Here is a 10,987-nt window from a genome sequence, read left to right as displayed (position 1 = left end):
TCTGTAAAAAGGGCTGAAAAAGTTGCTTGAAAAAACCTTAAAAGCCAAAGAGCAATAAGGGCTTGGCCCCAGAAAGGCTGCTTGCAGCTTTAATTACAAGTTGAAACTATAATGAATATTGATATGAAATTAATAAAAAAAAGTTGGTAAAAGCTCAGTTTTGCTGAAAAGCGAAAGATGAGAAAGGTGGATTCAAGGAATCCCACCACACACACTCCTTTCACAAGAAGGAAACACTTGCAGATCCTGCCAAGCTGTGTTGAATACAGTAAGAGACTTTGCTGCCAAGAACGCACAGCATATGACCCATAAATATTCTTTGACAAAGGCAGAAATCTTATCTGAACGAAAAATGTGCAAACCTATAGGCCATGAAACCACTTTGGCAATAATGCAGTAGCTGCCGTTAAGCATCTTTTGACCTGCAAATGTACAGATTTTACACAAATGCCTGTAGCTTTTGCTTTTGTAATTTAGTGCTGATTTTGGGCACTTACTGTAATAACTCATATTTAAAGAATTGTTCTGACTTTCTCTTCTGCTCTTCCATATATATGGGAAAAATTTAATTTTGTCTGGCAAAAATATGTTTAAAATATATGGTATATATTACAGTATATATGTTGGAAACAGCACACTTTATGGAAATAATAAATAAATAGATAGATTAAACCTTCAAATGCCAAAATAAATTACACTTCAAGGTCTAACGAATAAATTAATAATATATATATATATATATATATATATATATATACATACATACACACACACATACCAAAATATATTAACAAAACAACAACAATTTCCAAAATTCATATCAGGCAAATATGAACACACTCACACACCTATAAATATACATAAATTATATATACTGTATGTGTTTGTCTGTGTGTGTGTGTGTGTGTGTGTGTGTGTGTGTGTGTGTGTGCAGATACTTTGACTTGAAAAACCTCCTTCACTCTATCAGACACTTGTTCACAATGATGGATGAGGAGAATGAAAGCCAAGGATGTTGCTTCCTCTCCAAGAAATTCCCATTCTGTCAGTGAGCAGGAAGAGTTTAATTACACCGTTTGGATTCGCGCAGCTTCCAGGTCACACTCAGGGAGGAAGGAGGTCACATCTGATGACGTGTGTCATGATACACGGCTTTCTGTCTCTGCTGTGTCATTCTCTCCCATCTGAGTTGAAGTCTCATCTGAGAGCAGTTTGGAATCCGAGGAATACGCAAACCATTATCCTCTTGTTGAATGCTGGGTGCTGTTTATCAGCTTGATGATTGTGCTGGTGGTGTGATGTCACGCATTCACATTTCCTGAGAATAAAGCAATAAACATTTGATTACCAAATCAAACCATTCTATAGTATCTCATTTTAATTAATTATTTAAGAATCATAATAACCTTAAAGGAGTGTTTTGGGCTCAAAACAAATTAAGCCTAACTGTTTGTGTGATAACATCATCTTGCTTCACACTTGCTGAAAGAAATTCAAAACTTTGAATTTTCCACAAATTGTAAGTGAAATTATACTTTTTGAATTTGTCATTAACACAAACATTTTATATATCTCACGGTTTCTGTTATTTTGAAAAAAATTTATTAAAGCCAATAAATATATAATTTACACACACAAAAAAATTTTCTTTTGAAAACAAAAAACAAAAACAAAACTTATTTACATCAAATTATAGTCTTAGCATTTAAGCAAATGTCCAATTTAATGTGCATTTTAATGTTTATTCTGATCCAAGGCTCTATAGGTTTTCACTGAAACCATCACTTGAGTTTTAAATCCTTTTAAATTGTATTTTTAGCAGTGCTGAAAACTGGATAATATTTAGCATAGATTAGGGTTATTAATTGACACTTCCGTATTTAAATATGTAACATTTAAGTCTTAATATCTAAGCAAACGTTCAAATATGTGCATTTGAATGTTTATTCTTATGCAATGACCTATAAAGACTTCCAATATAATGGCATTGCTTTAAACACAATTTTTATCTTTATCTTCATTTCTAACAAAACAGCTGCAGTTTGGGAATCCCTGAGCTCATTCTAGTTTGCACAGCACGAATCCTTTGCAATATAAAAGCAGTTCTTCATGTCGTTATTCTTATCGCCGTTTTCTGAGGTGATGTAATTTCTCTGCGAGACCAATGTGGCCCTGGGAACCATTCTGCTGTTGCTTTATGGTGACATGAAGGCCTGATCCATTTCCTGTTTCCTGGCAGGGCGACTTGGCAGCGATAACAGCTTTAAACTGGCATTTAGTGTCAAGAGCAGCCTGAACAAAAACCTTGTTAGTAGCAAGTCAGGCACTAATTAACCGGTATTAATTTGGCCTGGAAAGGAGACGTCATTATAATACAAAACAAAAGGAAAGGGACAGCGGACAGTGAAACACACCGGTGCAACACATTCTCCAACAGACACATTGCAACCCAGTCAAAATATGGAGAACACTCACATACACTGCTTTTTCTGGGAAAGAGGAATCATCAAAGAGTTTTATCAGGCCTGTGTGCTCCTTCAGGTCCTGACACGTCAGGAAATTTAGAACTTGGCAAGTCAGAGCCTGCTGAGTGACTTATTGCAGGATTCAGCAGTGATAAATTCTCACTAATGGTTTCAGATGCTGAAAAAGTGTTCGGCTTGAAAGGGGCACGAGGAGAGAAATCAGAGGAATCAAATTTGTTTCTCTCAGCAATTTTGGGTTTACAGACTGAAAGTAAGAGATGTAAATGTCAGATTATAAAAGTCTTATTTCAATAATAAAAAAAAAGGTCCATTTCGATGCTTTAAGGTTAATTCTTTGACACAGACCACAGTTTTCCCATTGAATTGGGCTACTTTTTTTCCGTTGCCAGTTAGTTCTTCCCAGATGGCAAGCAGTTTCGGCCCAAATCCGGCCCATGTGAAATCCATGCGGGCCAAATGTGGGCCGGATCTGGGCCGAAACTGCTTGCTGTCTTGGATTTTAGTCCTTGGGTTGAAGCTGATTTTGTTCCGCAGACCTGGCAAGATTCCAATATATATATATATATATATATATATATATATCACTATTTAAATCAGGATTGTATTATTGCCTTTTTTCATATAAGTAGGGCATACAACTTGAAAAACAAACAAACAATGAAACTAAAAATTTTGTCATCAATTGCTCAATAACATGTTGTTCCAAACCTGAATTACTTTCTTTCTGTGGAGCAAAAAATAAAAAAAAAACTTACTGGTTACTTATGTTCTTAAAATACCTTGTTATTATATTTTTTGTGTAGACTAGCCCTTTAAACACTATTAGTAGAACTATCCACCTTTTTCCCGATGTAAAAAAAGGCGGCGCCATTTGTAGATTCTATGGTTGTAGCTTCCGTTCTCATTTGCGTCAAGCTATTTTTAGATGTACAAAACTTATTTGCTGCTTGATATTGAAAGTTGATGTGTCCCATCATATTATTTTAATCTGTTATCTTAAGAATAAACTGGTTTGTACTGCAAACTGTTTTACTGTTTACTGCACGTTGTTGTTCTCTTGGTTATTTCCCTATAGCGGCTAATGAAACAGAAGTCTCACCCATAGGCTTACTTCCACATTGAAGGTGGATGGACGAAGATTTTTATATATAAAAATAAAAAATTTATATATATATATAATCATTACAGTGTAGTTCATATTTAATATTACTGATCAACCTGAATACATTGTGTTACACTAACAGATGCAATTTTCAAGCCCCACATCATGTAGATTTAACTCCTTAAAGGAACGACTGCACATATATTTCTTACTGTGTTCTTGGAAAGCATTTGCTTTTAGAGACAGTGAGGTGTCGCTGAAGGCACTCGCTGGCAGATGTCAGGGAAGGGAGTGTGGACTTCCCACGAAGCCTGGGCACTTTGCCACCGGCGAAGATTATCTTTCCTCTCTCACAATTCCTCCTCACTGAGAGATGTTAATTTAAAACGTCCTGCTCCTGAAGAATGGCCCCTTCTAGATAGCAATAAAGCTGATGTTCAACTTACATTTATCCTGAAAAGAGAAGTGTCACGGTTACAGTTTTTACAAACACACATTACCAACGTGTCTTTGAGCGGCAGCAACGGTGCAGTGCGAGGTGATATGTTGTGTAAATGATGGTGTGGATCGCTGCCATGGGGGGTCTTCCCCAGGATCGATGCCAACAATTAGAATCAGATGTTACACAAGCACTCCAGTCTTGGGAAATCACACAGTATAAGCCAAAAAGCATTTGGGAAATACACACGGTAGTTCTCTTAGAGGAGAAGCACTATTATGTTACAGTGTTTGCGTATGTCTTTTTTAACGTATCCATTAAAGGAGGTCTGAATGCTCACAACAGTAACTGATGTTGCTGTGTTGATTCAGTGCGAGGAGAGGGGGTCGTCACTTATTTATTCTGGATAGTTCCCCCTTTATCAACCCTACACTATAGGGCTTCTATCTATACGATGCGTTAAATAAAAGTCTATATATGTATTTCCTCACAGATTACAGCATCACAGCCCAATGACAAAACATTTTAATATACAACTGCAAAAATTGACTTTCTATCTCGTTAGTACTTGCTGTACACTTGCATAGTTAGACTCAACTCATCGAATTGGTCGACATATATAGATCTATAGATCATCCTTTTATTTAAAAATAAATGGCTTATGGGCGGTTTGATGCTGTAGATTGCGTGAATCATGTGTCATTTCTTTAAAATCCACTGCAGTTCACAGCCACTTTAAGCATAGCAATAAAATTAATACTTTTTTCAGGGTTTTAAGCAAATATTTCTCTAGCATTCAACAATATTTTGTGTGCGAGTGCCCAGCGAGCACCATCATAAGTTTTCCCTACAGAGTACCATCATCCCAGGAGGTGAATTGACAGAAATCCTGTAATCCACTGAAGGGGGATGGCGGGTCCACAATTACTGCAGGACTACCTTGGGAACCGAAAGTTGGAGAAGGCCTCGCCGGGACCATTGGGCTGTCAGCACCAGGAGAAATTAACTGACATCAAACACCGTACCTCACAAGCTTAGACATGTCCAGCACACAATCACACAAAGAGAGAAGAGAGAGACATTGGACAGAGGAGGAGAAGCAGAGAGAGAAAAACATTGAGTTTAAACAAGGGGGAGAGAGCAGGGGCAGATCTAGAAAAATATTGATGGGGTGGCGAGAAGGGGGCAGGAATTTTGAGGGGTGGCAACATATTGCAGACATATACTGAATTTAGTCACAGTTATCACAGTTTTGTGATAAATATATGTGCACACTACAAAAGGGCACAGGCTGCCATTTACAAACTTAATCTCATGCAATCAATGTCTTGATTGACAAAATCGAAAATTATTAATATTTTTTTAAACTTACATTTATATCTGAATATATGTCATATGTTCGGAGCGGGTTCGCGAATCATTTGAGTCAGTTCAGATGTTCAGAGCTGAATCGCGAATCATTTGCGTCAGTTCGGGAGTTCGGAGCGGGTTCGCGAATCAATTGAGTTAGTTTGGCGATCGCGAATCATTTGAATCAGTTCGGGAGTTCGTAGCGGGATCGCGAATCATTTGAGTCAGTTATGGGGATCGCGAATCATTTGAGTCAGTTTGGGAGTTCGGAGCGGGATCGTGAATCATTTGAGTCAGATCGGGAGTTCGGAGCGTATTCGCGAATCATTTGAGTCAGTTTGGCGATCGCAAATCATTTGAATCAGTTCGGGAGTTCGGAGCGGCTTCGCGGATCATTTGAATCAATTCGAGAGTTCGTAGCGGCTTCGCGAATCATTTGAGTCAGTTTGGGAGTTCAAAGCGAGTTCGCGAATCATTTGAATCATTTCAGGAGTTCGGAGCGGGATCACGAATCATTTTTAAAAGGCCAGACTTTTTTGTCAGGAACATGACATTAGGAAAAGGATTTTCAGCACAGCACAAGTGTTAATTGCATTTATTACAACGGAACATTTCATTTATTTTGTCATTGTTGTTATCTCCACAGTGAGCCATGCAGCTCTGCTCACCTTCTGCAATGACAAACTCAACAGCTGTACTTGACAAAACCAGCCAGCCCCTGTGAAGAGCCAAGAAACCATCCCTACAACACAGGATGCACCTAAAGCAAGAGTCTGAGGTAAACAGTCTACCATTAATGAAGGCAATTTCCCTGGCAGCTATGAGCTTACTGCAAACAGCAAAGAAAGCACAAACTGAATTGAAGAGTGAAAGGGACGTCTGACTTTGAGTTTATACTACGGAAGTTTGTGGGTTAAAGAAAGAAGGCAGAATCAGCAGCGCAGACGGTGCGAATGTTTCAATGTTTTGTTTGAGAGTCTTTCCAGAACACCACAAAAGGGTTGTGGTGGAATATTTGTAGAAAGCTAATTATTAATTGCAGGTGTTTGTAGCCCATCTGCGCATCTTTGGGATGTTTATATCCACAGCTGTTGTGTCAGATCATATTAATTAAAGTTTGTTGACATGTTTATTTACTTTGGCTTATTTACTACTATCTTATTTTAATTTGGAGTTGATTCATTTTTAGGTTTTTTATGTATGTCCAGATCGTTTTGGTGCATTAAATATTAAAACTGCCATAATTTTTTTATTGCATGACGGAGCGACAACTTCAAAACCCTCTATGGCCTTACAGTAGACCCAGCTGAAATCAATGCATGTCTAGTGTAAATCTAGTCTTTAGGTGTCCTAAAAAGATGCAGCGTTGCCACAGCATACTGGTTCGGCTGGTACAGTACATGAGTTTCAGAGATGTCTATTCAATGTGATAATGCAGCTGGTCTACGTTAGCCCCAAAGTGCAATATGGTTCAGCTCAACCCTATTTGTATTGGCCATCTCACAGTGTGTCGTGTATACAATGCTGGGACAGACGGGCTGTTGACAGCCTGTTTATTTGGAGAATGCACAGATGTAAGAACAACTCAGCAGATTCTCGACACAGGCCTCATAATACTGTGCTATTTCTCTCTCTCCCTAAAGCAAGAAAGAAAAATGTTGATTTAAAAACTGAACCAAAGACACAACATCCTTACATTTGAATTTAAAGGGTCAAGGTTTGGCTCTCTTCAGTTAAATTCCTGCTGGTAGATGGCCATCTAGTTCTAAAGAGCCTCTTTTCCAATTTGTGGCCTTTTAAAGTGTTGGGTCAGTAAGTTTAATTCATAACATTAATGCATTTTATCCAGCAGCAACACATTCTGTTGGTCAAGTGATAGTAAAGAAAGTATATATATTGAAAATAGTTATTAATGAAGATGTATGAACTTATTAAGCAGTACCACTGCTTTCAACATTGATAATAAGAAATGTTTCTTGAGCAGCAAATCAGCATATTAGAATGATTAATATGGAGTACTGAGATTTTTTTTTAAATAAATACATATTTTAAAATAAATATATTAAAATAGGAAACAGTTATTTTAAATTGTAATAATATTGCACAGTATTACTGTTTTACATTTATGTTTGATAAATGCTGCCTTGCTGAGCATAAGAGACTTCTTTCAAAAACATTTTTAGAAATATGTAAACATTTTCAAGACATCTTAATATTAAAAATGAATCCATGTTTTAACCTAATGGCTGAGCAAATGATTCAGTGATTCACTCACAAGGAAGGTCGTAACACTTTATTTTATGGACCAATTCTCACTATTAACTACTTGCTTATTAGCATGCATATTACTAGCATATTGGCTGTTTATTAGTACTTATAAAACACATATTAATGCGTTATTCTGCATTAGCACATTTTAGATCCTTTAATCCTACCCCATTCCTAAACTTAGCAACTACCTGACTAACTATTAATAAGCAGGGAATTAGGTGTTTGTAAAGGAAAAAGTCTTAGTTAAGAGTAAATATGTGTTCTCTATTCTAAAGTGGTACCAGAAGGTCACTTGCTTCTTTCTGAATGAATCAGTTTTGAACAAATTGATTGAACAAAGGATTTAACGACTTACCTGTACAATAACAATGTAACCTTCAGAAAGACAAAATGTGCTACATTTCTCCAAATCTGTTCCAATGAACAAAAAAACTCATCTACACATTGGATGGCCTGAGGGTGAATACATTTTCAGCAAGTTTTGATTTTGGGGCGAACCATTCCTTTAACTAGCATTTTAAAAACGCATTAACTACTGGCAAGATTTTAGAAAGACTGCATTATCTACAACAGTAGTGTAAAATAATGACAGTTTGGTAATTTTTTTTATCATTAACATAATACAAACAACCTTATGAAGACTCGGGATGTGAAATCTGATTTCATGTTGACTTTGAATGATGCATGATAGTGACTTTACTACGATGTAAACTAAACATATTCCAGATGACTTCCTTCAAAGTTAAGCTGGCAATAATTCACAACAGCAATAAAAGTAAGTGACAGGTGCATATTTTCAATGTAATTGATAATAAACATGATTTCCTGCCTTTCACAGTTCATTTCTTAAAGGGCTTCCACACCCTGGTTGTGCCAGTAAATAAATACAAAATCTTAGATTTAATGGGCCAATACTTTTCATGCTGTACAAGTTAAATCCCTTGGCTGGAATACTAAGATTAATTATATATTGTACATCGTCTAGACTGAAGTAATTGTGCATTGAAAAACTGGTTTGGAATGGCACTTTAATACGTACATTTTACACCAAGTTAAATCACAAAGAACTTAACAATAATAACCAGTGGGAGCCATACTGTGTCAGTTCTTGCCTCTGTATATATATATATATATATATATATATATATATATATATATATATATATATATATATATATATATATATATATAATGCTCAGTCATAAATGTGGCTCAGCAATTTTTCTCCTTTTTTTGAGGAATTAGTTCAGAGGTGTAGGACTGGCAGAGGACTGCCGGCTGGCACAAAACCCTTTAAGCCCAGAATAGTGGTGGTTTTTAATAACCATGTTCAAACTATTACGGTGTGTTATTAAAGAAAATTACCTCTCCAGACCTTCCAGTGGGCTGTTTGGGTGGGAAGAGGTGGCCACCCATGAATGAATGCATTAGAAACGACAGCCTGTTTATTCTGAAGTGGAGGATGACCATTTTACAGTGATGAATGAGAGCGTCACACAGTCTCTGAGACTGGCACATCTTCTGCATCTGTAATTTGAAGAAGAGTGAATTGTGACACTAGTGACACAACAAATGGCAGATATCTGGCAACTGCCTTTATTTGACACTAAACTGTGTTGTTTTTGACTGTAAAAATTGTTACATGTCCTAAACTGGAGCATCAGTCACTCAAAAGTCCCAAGATTGAAATCAAGATAAAATCCAAATAAATTACTGGCTAGGGTAACAGTGTTATATTAAAGTTGACCACGGTGCAACTCAAGCTCAGCAATTCAGACTTACACTTTGTTTTAAGGGCTCCTGGCCTGTGACGTAAGCCACTGAACACATATCGAGGGAGCAGATCCTGGATCAAATTCAGGAGGGGAGACGTCTTTCCCACCTATTGCCCTCCCTCCGGTGCGGCCCCACGATCTCAACCGCGGTCAAAATCCTGATTGAAAGTGGCAGTTTAACGAGAGTGTTTCCTTACAGACTACAATCCCAGTTCAGGAGACCATACATTCGCTTTCATGAGCCCTGCGGTTCGTCCTTTCCCATTTAGATTATAATCCTGAAAAATGTAGTTCACACCACAGAGAAATCCCATCCCTCCAAGGAAGATTGGAGCAAACCGTTCCCTGTCTGTGCAGGGGAATTTTAGTGTCTGTGGAAATGCCAATCCTAATGACAGTTCAATAATGTCATTATGCACTTGGCTCCTTATTTTTTAAATCGTAAGCAATGCCATAGAAGAATTATTATAAAGAACATTTTAATAATAATTTTTTTTTCCACTATGACAAATCCATGGAAAAAGTTTGAACCATAGATGCCAGTAAAGAACACTTACATTTAGGGGTGCACCATGGAAACTTTCCAGTGAACAAATAGGGTGTTTAGAATATTAAAATTCTTCACACAAACACACAATGTTCTTTTAAAAACTGTTCACTGAAAGCTTCTTTGGGGAACCAAAATTGTTCTTTTATGGCGCTGCTGTGAAAAGCCCTTTAAGAGACCTCTGTTCTCCATGTGTCCGAGGTTCAGATTTGGAAGTGACAGGTAGGTGGAGTGCGAGATGCTGTGACTGTGGTCATACCTGGGCGTATTTGCTCAACAAGCCCCCGATGACAGATTGGGCTCAGGGAACAATAGTTCCCTTGCAGCTCCTTATCGCGGGGTATGTACCACTGGGAACCTGCCACAGGAGCGACCCGTGTAAGCTGAAGCTACAACGCTGGATTTCCAAGTGGGTCAGGAGCCAGGAAACTGAGCAACCAAACCCAGAACCGCCTCCATCTCTAGGACGAGGGGGCAAGGCCTGAGGGTGAGACAACCATGAGCAAGACTCTTGTTAAACGTCAACTCCTGTCTTATCCCTGTTGGAAAACTCTCAAAAAGCCATCAAAAACATCCTTCTGAGGCACTAAATATCAGTTGAAGTGTCATCGGGCCATGCTACATACAGCAGCATCACTGCAATGTACACCATTGGGATCGACGATAAAAACACACAGTTTTGTTCGTCACCACAGGTACCTGGAGGTTTGGAAACTCTCTCATCATTGAGTGATCTCTTTTAATCCTCTGGTACCTCGGAGGGGGCCAAAAACACTCAATCCCTCTTCTGTGTTGGCCAGTGGGATTTCCCTCTTTAATTAATTCAGGATTTGTAGAGAGTGCAGAGGTCAGAAGTGAAGAGAGACACAGGATTGATTTTCTCTTGTAAGATCTTGAGGCCTATTGTGTGTCGTGCTTAAAGGCGAGAAATGTGTGCTTGTACATTACACGTTATTGAATAAAAGACACTGCTCAAAGAGTGAACTGGTTAATGGAATTAGAATGAAAAAAAAGTGA

At 37.8% G+C, this 10,987-nt stretch overlaps 1 long non-coding RNA gene across 1 annotated transcript; it reads right to left on the bottom strand.

The window, feature by feature from the left end:
* Positions 1-1,168: 1,168 nt before the first annotated feature.
* On the bottom strand, positions 1,169-9,219 carry LOC113055726 (uncharacterized). The gene is made up of 3 exons (XR_003277571.1): positions 9,014-9,219; positions 3,801-4,041; positions 1,169-1,318 (listed from the first exon to the last, which is right to left on the bottom strand). It is a non-coding gene; the product is annotated as an uncharacterized LOC113055726 (long non-coding RNA).
* Between the last annotated feature and the right edge of the window lie 1,768 nt (positions 9,220-10,987).

This window comes from Carassius auratus, chromosome 36 (assembly GCF_003368295.1).
Source record: "Carassius auratus strain Wakin chromosome 36, ASM336829v1, whole genome shotgun sequence".
NCBI lineage: Eukaryota > Metazoa > Chordata > Actinopteri > Cypriniformes > Cyprinidae > Carassius > Carassius auratus.
The sequence above is the reverse complement of the archived record's forward strand: the minus strand, read 5'-3'. Positions and strand labels throughout refer to the sequence as shown.